Below are 16,314 nucleotides of genomic sequence, written 5' to 3'. Positions count from 1 at the left end.
TGTATGAACAGGCAAGCAGGAGACTAAGTAGTCCAACTGAAATTAGCAACACAATGGAGATATGGTTATATGTACCTAAGGTACAGTCATCCCATCCCATCTTCCCTATAACTCTGCTATTGTCTATTGCCAAAACCACAATTATACTCGCTACTGAGAATATAGGAATTAGCATTTTTTGAGGTCATACTGTTTCATTTTCTCTGCCCTCTTCAATATTTTCAAATTTTGAAATAGTAAGTTAAGCCAACATTTGAAATCATAACCTTTGGGGAGGAGCAATGTGAATTATAAAGTTACTAACAGATTTGAAATGAGATGTAAATTATTTCTTATGTTTTTATGTCCATTTTAAGAAAAGTATAGCCCTTGTATAATAAGGAATAGATTTTAGGTTACTTCTGGTGTTATCATGTATATTTAGATCTAGTAAAATGTACTTGCATATGAATTCTTCCCTCTTGTATACCTGCTCTCTTTTTCAATGCCCTCAGATAGTTTCAGATTCTTTGTCCTAAACTAGTGCAGCAAAGAGTATTAAGAACAAAGAAGTCTACATCAGATTCAGTAGGATGCTTTGCAATATGGTCTCAATGTAAGTAACAAAGTATGTAAAACACTTTAAGGATTATTCTGAACTTGTAATATTAGAATACCGGAAAGAATACAACAAACAGACACCTGAGTATCACTTGTACATTGGAATATAAGATTTCCAAGGTCATCCTTAGCTACATGTCAAGTTTGAAGCCTGTCTAGAACACACAGTCTCAAAAAACACAAGTGAATACAAAATAAGTTATTATCCAATATGATAATGTGATAATAACAATACCACAAAGAATTTGTCATACTTCAAATTTATAATTTGCTGATAAACTGTAGAAAGACTTAAACCAATTAGAGATGTGAATCATTCATGGAGCTAAAAGTAGTAATGCTAGAAAAAATGTATAATTAGTTGCCTTTAGTAGTCAGTAGAGACAATAAGAATATAGATTTTTATCATCCATACTTCATTTCACCCATGAAAAGTAATGCAATGTGACTTCAAAAAATAAGTAGAAAACAATAAACAGAAAAAAATGAGAAAAACGTTTTCAAATGTATTATATGAAGAAGTTTTCTGTAAGTAATTTATTTTTGAAAAAAGATCATAATGGATATTTAGAATACTAATTATTATATTTGAAAAAACAAAATAGGCTTATGACACATTGTCATGGTTCACCCCTATCCCCAATTCTGCATATTCTAGTTTATTCCAAAGCTTTTATTCATATAGTGATATTTTCCTTCAGATTCTTACCATGAATAAAAGGTGGGAATTTTGCTTGTTTGATATATTGTATTTTCTCCTTGACTTTTAATGTATTTTAAATTGCTAAATGATTTGTATATGTTGAACCATCCTTTCAAGTAATGAATTATAGTGTGTTGTATATTGCTAAATTTAGCTTGCAAGATTTTTTAAAAAGTCTGACAATTACTTTCACTACAGAATCAGTATTTAAAAAATAAAAAATTGTTGTAGAATATTATTTTAGCTATGTAAGTATGTGTTGCATTTGTTTTAGCTGCAGAATATTGATTTAACTGTTTAAAGGTGTGCTACATTTGTTTATGCAGCATCTGTTTAAACTATGTAAGGATGAGTGTTTAATTATTTAAACATATGTTGCATCTGTTTCACCTTGCCTGCCTAAGTCTAATAAATGCTGAATGACCAATAGCTAGGAAGAAAAGGGATAGGAGAGGCTGCTAGGCAGGGCAGAGAGAATAAATAGAAAGAAAAAATAAGAACAAGAAGAAGACTAGAGAAGAATGAGGGGAGAATGAGGTACATGCCTGGGGAAAGAAGCCAGGCAGACTCAGTCAGGCAAACTTAGAGAAGCAGTGAAAGAAAGAAATACAAAAGTAAGAAAGGTAAAAAGCCCTGGGGGAAAAGTTAAAGACAAACAGATTAATTTAACTTCAAAGAGCTAGCATAAATGTGCCTAAGGGAGGCCCATCATTCAAAACCAATAATAAATCTCTATGTCATGATTTGGGAGCTGGTTGGTGACCCCTCAAAACAGTCTGGTATAAAATATATAATCTTTTATTCTAATAAGTGATGAAAAGATGAAAAAGAGATCCCAGAACAGTTTGACTTACAACAACCTAAAAATAATACATATAGAAGAATCTAGCAAAGGAAAGGAAATTTTTTATTTTAAAAATTATAAAACAAAGAAGAAAAGGTTGAAGTCCCATGAGCATGGAAAGGCATTGTGGACTGGTAAAATTAATGTTGTTTTGAACAGAGCAGGGAAGATAATAAATTCAAGATGATATTTTAGGGCAGTCCATCATATGACAAGAAATGTATAACATTCTTTTGGCAGCACACACATTCTTGATTAGGCAGAGCAATCCCAAGCAATAGAGAATTTCTGTAAGAATCCTGGTACCTGTTTTCAAATCAAAATATAAGGAAGTAGTAACAAACCGGTTAGAGAAGCATGCATTTAAGGCTGAGGTTCATCTTGTCCGGAGAGCTCTCTGAGCTGGGGCAAGCCAGAAACCTCCCTTTCCCAGCAGTGGCTTCCCTTTCTCTGCCTAAACCTTACTTGGAGAGTGACTCTAGGCTGGGATGCTTGACCTTATTTAGAGGATGACTTAGCACATTTCCCTTTTTCTTCCCTTGTGCTCTGGTATTCAAAGTGGTGAGTCTTTAACATTAGTCTGTCCTCGATTACTTTTGCAAATGCCAATTAGGTGGGTTCCCTCCCTTGTTTCTTTTTTTTTCTCCTCCCTGTGTTTCTTTTTTTTTTTTTCTCCTCCCTGACCATTCAAGCTATATAAGCTAGCCCTCTTGCTTCAATAAACTGTTGAACTCAGCAAGGCTGCCCAAACCATGCATTGTATGTAAGCTCTTTTATACACATGTGCCTAGAACATTAGATAACTACTTACACAGGTATGAAACTGGGTATGTCTCTCTCTCAGCTAGTATAGAAATAAACTTCATGATAATCAATTATATAGCTATTAAGACCTGATATTTTGAAGCTACATGAAAAAATTAAGGATAAACACTCCATTACAGGACATACTCATTAGCCTCCTGATTAGGATTCCCCATAGCTCAGCAAGTAATAGCAAGAGTGACAAATGTAGTTACATGTAATTAACCCCTATATCTGCTCACAGTTTCTGAGAATACCTATGTCAGGTGACCTTTAAGGTGAACTTGCTCTGTAGCTTAGGCAAATCTCTAACTCATGCTCTATTTGCATCTGTAACCGAAATGCTGATATTTCACAAGTGTGGTACCACAGAGCTATCAGATTTAAAACGCTTCTGATCAGCCCAGGATACAATTGAGTAGACAGCACACCGACAGGATGGGGGGAATTATTATCAACAATTCATTTGACATGACATAACAAATACATTATATAAGAAGCTAAAAACTAATCCACCAAATAAATGGGCAATTAAGTGGGCAAATGAATAGAACAGATACCTTTAAAGTAGAGAAATGGGAATGAAAAACAAACTACAGAGATCTATTAGATCAAGGATAACACCAACTGGCAAGATAAGCAATAGTGGAAAGACAACATTAATAGCCCCTCCTTGATAATAAGGTTGATAACTACCCTATATGCCTTCCTAGAACCTTCATACAGTGACTGATGGAAGCAGTGACAGATACCCACAGCTAAACACTGAACTGAACTCCTGGAACCTAGTTATAGAGATGGAAGAGTGATGAACAAAGGGGTCAAGACCATGCTGGTGAAACCCACAAAGATAACTGACCTGACAAGGGGGGAGCTCTTGAACCCCAGAGTAATGGCTGAGAGGCTACCAAGGGACTGATCCAGACTCCATGAATGTAGTTCCAGTGAGGAGGCCACAGAAATCACTGAGGCCTTGGGTAGTAGATAAGTGTTTACCATGGTGTATGAATGATTTTGGGGAGCTCATTCCAAATAGAGGGATTCTCTCTTATCCTGGACACACGAGGTAGGGCCTAGGTCCTGCCCTGGATGAAATGACAAACTTTGGAGATCCCCCCCCCCCCAAGGAGGGCCTCACACTCCCTAGGGAATGATATGGGGCTGGGGTGGGGGGCTGGGGAGGCTGGTGGAGGGACAAGTGAGGAGGGGTGGGAGAGGGAGCTGGGATTGACATGTGAAGCATTCATGTTTCTAATTTAAATGAAAACATATATTGAGGGAAAAAAGAATGAAATTATAAAATTTACAAGAAAGTATTTGGAAATAAAGACCATGTTGGTAAGCTAAATTAAACCAAAATCAGGAAGACAACTACAGCAGTTTATTCTCATAGACCCATTCTACATTAAAACAGAACAAAATTAAAGCTAGAAAGTGGAAAGATTCTGAAGAGATATACAGAAATATGATTTTCATCAAAGGAGAGGATAAGAACAAAATATATACCAACACAGAACTACCTCAAATAAATATTTGTTTTAACAGTTAATGTAGTTTGAAAAATATGGATATTCTTCTCTTTGACACTATATGGTTTAACATATATGTTATTATATTAGCAAAAGTAATAGAGTGGTGGAAAGATGAAAATTACATAGCCATAATCATATATGGAAATTAAACATGTTGATCCCTTAGAAACAGAGTAGAATAGTGGTTTCCAGGAGCTAAGGTAATTGGAGGAAATGCAGAGAAATATTAGTCAAAACAAACAAAATGCTACAATGATTGTGAGTGAGGAGATGTTACAGTGGTTAAAACTCTCTCCACACAAGTATTGGACTTGAGTTCATGGCCTCAGAACCTCCATATTTACCTGGTGGATGTGGCAGCATGCCTATGATTCCAACCTTGTAAAGAAGAATCAAGGAGATTAGCTGTATTAATGGGTTCTGTGTTTGATTTAGAGATCCTTCCCCTACAGATAACAGTTTAGAGTGATCAAAATTCATCTCTATTATCAACTTTAAACCTGTTTATATAAAGGCACCGCTGCATAGTCACCAATGCATATGCAAGCTGATATATATACAAATATGCATGAACCCACATAAAAACATAGATAAAAAATCGAAGTAGCTGTTTCCCAGAATGGAATTGTAGGTTGACACGCCCCTAATTGATGTCTAAAATCCATATATGAGTGAGTACATACCATGTTTGTCTTTTTGTGACTGGGTTACCTCACTCAGTATGGTTTCTTCTAGTGCCATCCATTTGCCTGCAAATTTCAAGATTCCATTGCTTTTTTTCCACTGAGTAGTACTCCATTATGTAAATGTATCACATTTTCTCTATCCACTCTACAGTTGTGGGGATTCTAGTATCTGGCTATTACAAATAATGTTGCTGTGAACATAGTGGAATAGACATCATTGTTGTATGAATGGGAATCTTTTGGATATATGACTAAGAGCAGAATTGCTACATGATACAGAGAAGGGGAATGAGGCAAGATCTCCTGAGCAGATTGGGAACACGGGGGTGGGACTTAGAAAAAGAGATGGGGAGAATAGGAGGGGAGAGGAAGACATGGGGGAGCAGGAAGGTTGAGTAAGGGGAAGAATAGAGGTCAGCAGGAAGAGATAGCATAATAGAGGAAGTCATTATAGGCTTGAGGAAAGATCTGACACTAATGAGATTTCCAGAGATTTACAAGGATAACACCGACTGGCAAACTAAGCAATAGTGGAGAGACTACCTTAAATGAGATTATCCTTCCTGATAATGAGATTGAGGACTACCTTATATGCTATCCTAGAACCTTCATCCAGTGACTGATGGAAGCAGAGGCAGATATGCACAGCTTAACACTGAACTGAACTCCTGGAACCCAGTGACAGAGAGGGAGGAGTAATGAGCAAAGGGGTCAAGATCATGCTGGAGAAACCCACATGACAGCTAACCTGACAATGGGGAGCTTTTAAACCCCAGACTGATAGCTGAGAGGCCAACAGGGGACTGATAGAGATCCCCTGAATGTAGTGTCAGTGAGATGGCCTCTTCAATCTCTGGGGCCTTGGGTAGCAGAACAGTGTTTACCATGGCATACGAATGAACTTTGCAAACCCATTCCACATAGAGGGATGCTCTCTCAGCCTGGACACATGGTGGAGGGCCTAGGTCCTGCCCTGGATGAAATGACAGATTCTGGAGATGCCCCATGGAGGGCCTCTCCTTCCCTGAGGAATGGTGTGGAGATTGGATGGTGGGCTGGAAGGGGCTGGTGGAGGGGCAAGTGAGGAGGGTATTGGAGAAGCAACTGGGATTGACATGTGAAGCAAGCATGTTTCTACTTTAAATAAAAATGTATACTGGAAAAAATAGGTATATACAGATGTTCATAGTAACATTATTACCCCCTAACTGAAAACACCACAGTTGTTCATGAACTAATGAATAATAAATACAATATATTATATGAAAAATTTGAAATAACTTCAATAAATCTATTTTGTTACCATAGTTAACAAAACTGAATATCCAAGAAAAACTCTAAACAGAATTGAAGGAGGAAAAATTAAAATGAAGTCAGTATGATGTTTACATCCATTTTCAGCTATCAGAAAATGCTCCTGTTAGGAAAATTGGACTGTTAGTATTTTTCTTTACTGGAAAAACAGGAAAATAAAATGCAACAACATAAACAAAAAGCCAGGCAGGAACTCAAATTAAGAACCTGGAGACAGGAAGTAATGCCAAGACCTTAGAGAAATGTTGCTTACTGGCTGGGTCAACAGGACTTGTTCTACTTCGATTATCATAGAATCTAGGACCACCATTATTCTAGTTATGTATCAAAAGAATACATTCATCGTACCTACTTTAGTAACACACTTTGGTTGCATTTCCAATCTGTGTACCTAAGTTATATACAGAGATCCTATTAAACCTGACTGAGTACATCAAATAAATATTTTGACATGTTATAAATTGGTAATGTTTTAGACAGCAGAAATTATCAGTATTAAATAAAAGAAATTTTTAAGCTCACCTAACTGCATTCATGGGGTTTAGTTACCAAAAGACAATTTATTTTGTTTGAATATTGCTATTACATTTTGTCAAAGAAAGCACATATATTTAAGTACTGTGACTGATGAATAGATACTATTGTCACCAATATATATTCCCTGTCTAGTAAGAATCCCTAGTTTCTCCAAGACTCAGAAAAATGTTGTAAAAGTTGCTTTTTGTGTTTGCTTTCCATATGCACAAAAATAGAGAAAGAGACATAGAACAAAGGACCGAATGCGCCCTGAAACTCAGCATTGAAATTAAAGAATGAGAGTAATGAGGAGTTCCCAAGAACACTATTTATTATTTATGATTAACTCAAACCCTAAGTCCTTATGTGACTCTTGCTATGCTGAATAATCACATTATGTCATTAAACCTTTATACCGCCACGTGAGAAAAGTGGAATTAATCTCCTCTTGCAGATGAGCAAAATTAGCTTCAAAACTTGACATTGTTAGGTGTTATGGTTTATGGTTGCCAAATTGAGAGGCTCTAGGACAAACTCTAATTATTCTGTGTGGCTGTGAGTGATTATCTAGATTAGAATACATGAACCAAAATGTCAGTGGGTCCATTTCATAGATGTTGTCTGCTGCTGTGATAAAGCAATCCGAGTAAAAGCAAGTTGACATAAAAAGGGCTTGCTTGACTCATATTCCATCTAATAGTCTACCATTTAGATGTGTCAGGGCAGGAAGTCAGGGCAAGAACCTTGCAGCAGGAACTGATGCAGAGACCATGGGAGAATGCTGTTTACTGGCTTCCTCCTCTTGTCTTGCTCAGTTTATTTTACAGCTTAGAACTACCTGTCAAGGTGTTCCACCTCCCACAGTAGTCTGGGACTTCCAACATCTACCACAGTCAATAATAAGTATTCTACAGTTTTGCTCACAGGCAAGGCCAATGGAGAGGAATTCTCAGTAATATGTGATTAACCAAGTGACTCTAGTTTTTATTTGACTGTCAAAAACAAACCAGTATAAAAGTTGAGCCCTAACATCCCTTTTCCTCTGTGTCCTGAGTGTGAACACATGGGTCCAGTAGCATCATGACTCCCCTCTTGATGCCCTCAGACTGTTACCCCTGATAAGCCTTACTTTCCTTTATTATCAGTTATGTTGAATTAGCAATGATAAATGAAAATGCTGCATAAGGCAATGTTTTCACACCAAGGAAAGGAGAATGCAAGTGTTTGATCAAAAGAATGTTCTCTTCACAACATGAAATTTTTGTATTATTGCAGATAGCTAGGCAACTTACAGAAAAACAGAATTTAGTTGCAGACTTGCATGGAGTTTGAGAGGATGTGCTCATGGTTATCATGGAGTGGAATATGACTACTGGTAGGAAGGTATGACACCGGAGAACTAGTTGGGAGTTTGCATATTATCTGCAAATTGGGGCAAAATTCGAGTGACTGGGCCAGGAATATGCTCTTGAAACTTCAAAACCCAACCACAACTCAGTCTACCACAAGACCCAGCAATTCCACTCTTAGGCATATACCTAAAAGATACCCATTCACACAACAAGGATGTCTGTTCCATTATGTTCATTGCAACATTATATGTAATAGCTAGATCCTGGAAGCAACTAGATGCCCCACAACTGAAGAGTGGATAGAGAAAATGTGGTATATTTACACAATGGAGTACTATTCAGTGGAAAAAAAACACAATGGAATCTCTCAGCCTGGACATATGGGGAAGGGCCTAGGTCCTTCCCTGGATGAAATGACAGACTTTGGAGATCCCCCCAAGGAGGGCTTCACTCTCCCTGGGGAATGATGTGGGGATGGGGTGGGGGCTGGGGGGGCTGGAGGAGGGACAAGGGAGGAGGGTGGGAAAGGGAGCTGGGATTGGCATGTGAAACATTCATGTTTCTAATTTAAATTTAAAAATTACGAAAAGAAAATGAAGGAAAAGAAGGCATACAATAAAAAACCCAACCCCAGAAGCATGCCTCCTCCTATAAGACTACACCTTTTAATAATTCTCAAAACAGCTTTATTAACAAGGGACCAAATATTCAAATATATGATCCTGTAAGTACAATTCTCATCGAAGCACTACAATGAGGTTACCCCTCACTGATGAACCATGAATTCGGTTCATTCTGTTCAATGGTATCATTGAAACTGCTTTTTCTTCAATTTCAACCTAATGAAATTTGGACTGGAACAGATGAAAAGTGAAATGTGTTAAGTCTAGGATTTCTTGCCTTTATCTTCATTTTAAACCTGTCACATAATGGACTTGTGTATCAGCTACTTTTCTGGTGTGGTGATAAAACATGAGCACAAACAACTCCTAGAAGAAGAGTTTATTTGGGCTTGCTGCTCCAGACAAGGAAGAGCTCGAGGCACAATAATACACAGAAAGCATTGAGCTAGGATGCTGAGAGCAAATATCTTCAAATGCCAGATCAAATCAGAGAAAGCAAACTGTGTAAGTGATGTGAGTCTGTTAATTTCAAAGCCCATATTCAGGCTGTGCCACAGGAACCTTCACAAACAGTGCCAACAACTGTAACTGAAGTGTTGGAATACCAGGGCCCATGGAGGGCATTTGTCATTCAAATCAAGGAGGCATGTTCCTACATCACCTATATTTCTTTTTGTAGTGTGGTGTCTCTCTCTTTGTGTGTGTGTGTGTGTCTGTGTGTGTGTGTGTGTGTGTGTGTGTGTGTACATATGCAACATGGCAAACATGTAGAGGTCAGTTCTGCCATATAAGTTCAGGGTTCAATCTCACATTAATAGAATGGGCAGCAATTGGTATTATCAAGGAACCCATTTGAGTAGACCATTTTTCTACATTTTAAAGCAGAGTTCTTGAACTCAAGAGATACGAAAACAGAACACAATAATTTGCCTACCAGGGGACTGACACTGTAAGATCACTGCAACTACAAACAGACTTGCTACAATTTAAAGTGTTAAATGTTCTCAGTATAAAATCATAACCTAAAAATGTTGTTGTTGTTTTTTTGTACTGTGTAACTTAATCTCTTTGCCTTGAGAGTTAAAATACATGGAGACATTCATTTTGGACCAGTGAGATAATCAAAAGGTATAGGTGCTTGCTGCTAACCCCAACAAATTTATTTCCAGAACCCATTTAGTAAAAGCAGAAATTCAGTTGTCATATGTATTCTGCCTTCCACCTATATGCTGTAGCATTTAACACTCTCACACATAAATAAATCTTAAGCATACATCATTTATATAAGATGATGATATCAGCAAATAAGGTGAATTTAATTCTTTCTTTCCTATGTATTATAGTTTTGTTTGAATTTCATTACACTACATTTTGTTCCCCCCCCCCAAGTACTTCCAAACCATCCCTACCTTCCTACTCACCTAACATCATGTAATTAATTTCTTTCTCAAAAACTTCTCTGAAGGAGCCAGGCGTTGGTGGCACACGCCTTTAATCCCAGCACTCGGGAGGCAGAGGCAGGCAGATCTCTGTGAGTTCGAGACCAGCCTGGTCTACAAGAGCTAGTTCCAGGACAGCCGGCAAAGCCACAGAGAAACCCTGTCTTGAAAACAACAACAAAAAACTTCAATGAAGATGAAAGAAATTAAGCTACAACAACAACACAAATGACAAAGCAACCCAAAATCATATATTTTGCATTTGTTGTCCAAGTTCTCTTAAATATCATGCCCTGATGTTTGTCCTGGAGTTGGCTGAAATAACTAACCTTCATTACTCTATTGGTTCCTAAAAATCAGGTTTCCTTTTATGATGCTATGATAAACCATTGTAAAGAAAATTCAGTTGATGAAGAAAGGATTTACTATAGCATACAACTCCAGGTAATAGTTCAATACTTTTGGAAATCAGAACAAGGACTTAGACTAGGAATCTGGAGGCAAGAACTGAAGCAGAGACCACAGAGAAGACCTGTTTACTGCTTGCAACCAGGTTTACAACCAACTACCTTTCTTTGAAGTTCAGGCCCACCTGCTCAGAGATGTCCTCACCATAGTGGGCTGGACACTCATATCAATTAGCATTCTAAAATCAGGCTAATTTGATTGCTGAATTCCACAGCTGAGACTTTCTCAGGTAATTTAGAACTATAAAGAGTTAACACCTGCAACTAACTAAGCGACCTCTGTTTCCAAGGTTTGATGCCAGGTGATTGTTGTATGTTCTTTTGGCCCTTCTCCCGCAGGTGCTGCTTATTTAAAAACATCTTACAAATCTGGATATCTCCATTCTTTGGCAAGTGTTATCCCAGTCTCTGCACACTTAACTTAATTTTTCCAAATATGAATGGACAGAGGTTTTCATAAATTATCTCTCACCGTGTCTTCCAGTTTTACTTTGAGTTGACCTGTTCATTTGTAGTATGTCTTCACCATTCCAGCAGGTAGTTTTTAACTGTGCCTTGAAGTTGATTTCCTGCTAGTGAAAGGTTAGTGCAAGCCAGTCAGGAATGATTAGGTGGTTCCTAGGGAATTGCTATTCATGTGAACAACACTACACATGAAAATGGCTTCCATACTCTTAGGGAAGTAGCTCAGCTTTTCGAAGAGCTTTATAGACATTTCACTTTTCAGCTTAAGGTTTCTTGTTGACCTCTAAATGTTATGACCCCCTAATCAGTGAGATGTTAAACCACGGTTATTGATTAATTTTTAAAATGCCCAAGGAAAACAGATGTTCACTGTGGAAATAATCTAAACCAGACCAATTAAGAAAAACCCAGAAAAATAGGACTCTTGTAGAACTGCCAGCTAGGTCAAGCAATGAGAACTGTTGTAGACTGGAGATTTGAATATCTCCAGACCTGGTATGTCTCCTTCAAGGCTACATTTCTTTGATTTACACAAATGCATGGAATGCAAGGATACTTATTTCTTTTTTAAGATTGTCATGATGCTGACAAGATGGGATTATGGCAATTTGATATTCTGGAATACTACTTTCAACTATTCCTATTTAATAAAGACTTCTAAATATGATATAAATTGCTGCTTATAGTTGAGGTTCTGAATTTGATTTGGTGATTTCGGTCAGTGTTTATGGCAGGCCTCATATCAGATGGTGTGCAGTCACCTGTAACTCCACCTTTAAGGAGTCAGATGTCCTCTTATGTCTTTCATGGTCACCATATACATGTGGTATTTTCATACATAAACACACACTCTTTCTCTCTATCCCTTTCTCTCTCTCCCTCCCTCCCTCTCTCTCTCTGTTTCTTTCAGAGATAAATTTTAAAAATATTTAAATGAAATGATAAATTTAAAAAGTCAAAAAACAAATGGTTATGTGGAAGCGGGGAAAGTCCTGGGGGGAAGGCATCTTAGTCCAATTTTCATTCCTTTGAGAAAGTAAGTTATGAAAATCAACTTAAAGAAATACAGCCAGGTAGTGGTGGTGCATGCCTTTAATCCCAGCACTCGGGAGACAGAGGCAGGCAGATCTCTGTAAGTTTAAGGTCCACCTGGTATACATAGTGAGTTCCAGAATGGATAGTCAAGGATATTACTCATAGAAACTCTTTCTGGAAAAAAACAAAGAATAAAAAATAAAGTGAAAGTTTAAGTTGGGGTTTTAGAATGGTTAATGTATGGACCACCTGATTAAGCAGAGCATTTACAAGGAGTATGAAAGAATGCAAGAACAGAGTGCTCACTTCATAGCATCTTGGTAGCAAAGAGTGAGAGTGGGAACCAGGTTAAGCAATGCTCTCTTGAACACATTCCCAGTAACCTACATCCTTTAAATTCATCATTACTCCTATCTGTACCACCTTCAAATGCTGCCATCCAATTCCAAACCCGCAGCAGGTTGATCCACAGGTAAATCTGAGCTCTGATGATCCACCACTTACCAATTCTGCATACCACTTCTTGGCAATTGCACTGCAAGAACATGTGTCTACAGTCTCATGTCAGAATCAGGCAATCATTTTAGAAAAGTCATTTCTCAAAATGCAAAGCATAGGCATAGCATATTCAAAGGAAACAGAATATTCGTTCAAATATGCATATAATATATCAAAATAAAAATACTCATAGTAGCCAAATACCAAGGTGCCTATTTTTTAGATTAAGCAAGTTTCTTAGAAATGAATATGAATATGCATGCCATAACATAAATTTGAAATTATTGTGTACAATAGAGAACCAAACACCAAATCCCATATATTCTATTACCATGAAGTACAAATCACTCTTACTCAGAACAGGTGAATGTATAGTATCAGAAATACAAGTAAATTCCTGGTACTCTGGGAAAGTAGAAATGGGAAAAAAATCTTTGGTTTGTTTTGGGAGGTAGGAGAAACATACCAATTTAGGTAGCTGTGATGGTACACAATACTGTAACTACACAGGCTGAATACAAGTGAACTTTGTACTTTAGAAGGAATTATTTTTTTTTTTTGGTTTTGTGAGACAGGATTTCTCTGTATTGTTTTGGAGGCTGTCCTAGAACTCACTCTGTAGACCATGCTGGTCTCGAACTCATAGAGGTCTGCCTGCGTCTGCCTCCCAAGTGCTGGGATTAAAGGCGTGTGCCACCAACACACAGCATAGTAGGAAAATCTTTATAGCATATTATTTTGTTAATTATATATCAACAACATTATTTTTAAAATCACTGTAGTAAAACCAACCAACTGTTTAAGGCACATTTTGCTGTGCAGTTGCAAAATCTTTATATATATATATTTAACGTTTTACACATATTACTCTCCATTCCCTTTCCCTCCCTTCCTCCGTGGCCCCCATTCCTCCCAAGCCCCCATCCCACTCCATCTCCCATCTGCTCCCCAGGGAGGGTCAGGCCTTCGATGGGGGATTTTCAGAGTCTGTCATATCATCCTGGGCAGGTGCTAGGTCCTCCCTGTGGTGTCTAGGCAGAGAGAGCATCCCTCCATATGGAATGGGCTCCCAGAGTCCAATTGTATGCCAGGAATAAATACTGATCTACTCTCCAAGGTCCCATGAATTGCAACTAATGGAATCTTGGAGTTGAAAATATTTAAGGGACACATATTTCAAAATAAAACACCCACTGCTTAATTAAATGAATTATTGTGTAGTGATCAGTTTAATAACATTGTATTCAGTTTAGATTAAATAGATGAATGCTAAGGACGATTTCCCTCCCTTCCATTTTTGGTTGTGAGCCTAGCCTTTAACTGCTGAGCCATCTCTCCAGCCCGATTTCCCTCCCTTCCACATGACTACTTTATCAGCCTGTGACTAGAGGTTCACTGATAGATGACTTGAAAATCTCTCCCTATCAATCTCAAATTGTCATTCCTGAATTTGATTTTGGTAAGAACAGGAGGAGTAATAATATGATGTCATGTCTCCTTACCACTCAACAACTACTGAAAAATATGAGATAAGATTTGAGTAAGAGCTCTGCAATTAAGAGAATGTACTGTCCTGGCAGAGGACCTAAGCTTGGTTCTCAGAACCCACCTTGGATCACAATTGTCTATAGCTCCAACCCAAGTGTTAGAGAGCATATTCTGGCTTCTGCAGGCACTAATACACAGGTGCACAAACCCACACACAGACACACAGAAATACATATGGTAGAAAAATAGAAAAACAAAGTACACCATAATTGTGTTGTTTATACAAAAATAAACATTTCTTTCTCACAATTTCAGAGACAGAGGTAATGCAGAACTATTAATCCACACAAAATAGAGATGTGGTATGATATTTTATTGAGGAAGAAATCACTTACATGAGAAGCCAAGAAAGCTGAGAACCAAAGGTCCACACATTGCTCACCAGGCTGAAACCTTAAAGCAAAGAGCAAGAGTCTCCTCCTTCTAGCTCTTTTATCCTGTGTACATTCTACATACCTGTGGCCACACCCAAATGGGCATGGTCAGTGCTACAGGTACATAGATCTCTTCCTACATAGAGAAGCCTAAAATTGTGGCCCTAAGGATTGCCTGTGTGCCAAGGTCACATCTTACGTTAGTGATATAGTTATTACTTGTGTCCACTGAAGTAGTAGAGGGTAAATGGAAGACTGTTTAGTTCTTTTTCATTTATTCTAGGAATGGTAATCCCACCCATTATCTTAGGCTGTAATCTTATTACTTAATCACCTCATAGAGGTTATTAATTCCCAGTACATCACACTGGTAACTGAGTTTCAAAATGTGATATTATTTAATTTGAAATTTCTTTGATTCTGTTTCTTATGTGTTTGTGTGTATATGTTTAGGCAAAATATGTATTTGTGTGCGTACATATGGAAGGGGCTTAGCCATGGTTCACATGTGGTAAGTCAAAGGACCCCTTGAAGGAGTTGGGTGTCTTCTTCCACTATGTAGATTCTAGGGAACTCACAGGTCATCAGGCTTGGAGGCAAGGGAATTTATATACAGAGCCATCTAACCAGTCCATGAATTTTATTGTATTAGCATAACTGCATAATCTAAAATGCTCTAAATATGAATTGAAATGAAAAGAAGCACTCAAATTACATTATTTCATATTTATCATTCTACATACTTTTTCAATTTACCTCACAGATAGACACCTAAAGAGAATAAAGGATTCTATGTCTCTATCCTTAGGTGCAATACCATTCCAAGTGATCACTTTTCTGTGTTTATACAGCTAAATAACTTTTATTCTCTAGAGAACACATGCATTTTAGCCATTTCAAATTGATAAAACGACAAGAGTAGTATTGTGTTAAATATGGAAAAACTGTCCTGTATGAAATACAATTCCCACTCTTATTCTCTGTCTAAATTAAAATGCACTTATTTTGGGTCAAATGCAGGAATCTTAAAAGCTGTTGTTGCCATGTTTTGTCTTATTCTTCTTACTCATCTCAAAGTAGTCTATTGAATGTAACAGCAATAGGGTGACCACATAACTAGAATGTCTTCCCTCTCATTAAAAGCTCTACTACCTGCAGTGTGACATTCATCTTGTATTCATGACCCTTCTAAATAAGCAAATTAGAGTCACGTGGTAGATTCTGAATGCTAAAAGTCACTGTGGGGCAAATGACAAATCTCCATGCTGCTGAAAAATCCAATAGTTGCAGGGAAGACTGTGATCTGGTTGTCCATCAAAAATGTCTAAATTACGTGATCCTAGGTATTAGAAAGACAAGTTCAGCATCACTGGGACATTTTAGCAAATATGGAACTCCTGGTACATCCCTGAACTATCCAGAGATTGTTTTGAACTCTAATGATGGTCTGGTGGCATTTAAAACTAATTAATAGATACAGTCAGAGGCCCAGTCAAGAAAAAGGATAAGACATT

The sequence above is a fragment of the Mesocricetus auratus genome, unplaced genomic scaffold (assembly GCF_017639785.1).
Source record: "Mesocricetus auratus isolate SY011 unplaced genomic scaffold, BCM_Maur_2.0 Super-Scaffold_100021, whole genome shotgun sequence".
Lineage (NCBI taxonomy): Eukaryota > Metazoa > Chordata > Mammalia > Rodentia > Cricetidae > Mesocricetus > Mesocricetus auratus.
Note: the sequence above shows the minus strand (reverse complement) of the source record.